This window comes from Olea europaea, chromosome 9, assembly GCF_002742605.1.
Source record: "Olea europaea var. sylvestris chromosome 9, O_europaea_v1, whole genome shotgun sequence".
In the NCBI taxonomy this organism is placed as follows: Eukaryota; Viridiplantae; Streptophyta; class Magnoliopsida; order Lamiales; family Oleaceae; genus Olea; species Olea europaea.
In genome coordinates, this window is record NC_036245.1 from 4898565 (window position 1) to 4899402 (window position 838).

Below are 838 nucleotides of genomic sequence, written 5' to 3' on the forward strand. Positions count from 1 at the left end.
TGTTTTTGTACATAATGAGGGATGGATATCATTCTATAACATCATTACAAAAGAACTATGCAGATTGAATGAGGAATTTTTCTCGCACCTGAAAGGTGAACTAGGGAAACTAAGGTTTGCCGTATTAAAGACTCAGGTTTGTCTTTATAATTTTTTGATTTGGTTTTTGTGAGATGAATGAGAAGAAGCAAGCATCTACAATGATTTTGTTTGTAGGAAATGGAAGACAGATTGACAGAACTGGAAGCACTCCAAAAGGCTCTGCAGCAAAGGAATAGGTTTTGTCAAACACCCTAAACTTTTCAGCCAAAACATTTCTATTACAATTTGTACTCTATAAGACCCCAACCTATCTATGTCATTCTCTGCAGAAGCCTATGATAAAATGCAAGATGAACTCGTAAGCGCGAGGAAGAACTTAACGAAAATTTTGACATCAGATAATGTCAAGACTATTGTATGATACTTTTCTTAGCTCGTTACATCATAGTATTATGTTTCCTGATTTTCATTTGGTCACTCGACGCTGGTATGTATGCAATGTAGCTATTGGAAATGGTTGAGCAGAATGAGTTTAATAGATCTTTGTTGACACTTCTTGATGAAAATATTGTGAATTCATATCATGCTAACCCGGTGAGAGGAGTCAAATATTTTTCTATTTGATCCAGATGAATTTTTCAGAGCTGTTTTCTTTATTTATATTATTAATTGGTTTGTATCACGAAATATATCTAAAAAAATAAAGAATAATATATCTTCTGAAATTTAAAGTGAAGTTAGAGAGAGGGGTTAACAGATGCTACCTGCTCCATTATTTGGTAAAAAAAAAAAAAAA

General features: G+C 32.9%; 1 long non-coding RNA gene across 2 annotated transcripts; it reads left to right on the forward strand.

The window, feature by feature from the left end:
• The first annotated feature begins 6 nt into the window (after positions 1-6).
• On the forward strand, positions 7-683 carry LOC111399476. Of its 2 annotated transcripts, XR_002703676.1 has the most exons (3): positions 7-136; positions 217-278; positions 372-683. It is a non-coding gene; the product is annotated as an uncharacterized LOC111399476 (long non-coding RNA). The 2 variants fall into 2 exon arrangements; XR_002703675.1 differs by having other exon boundaries at positions 7-278.
• The last annotated feature ends 155 nt before the right edge of the window (positions 684-838 follow it).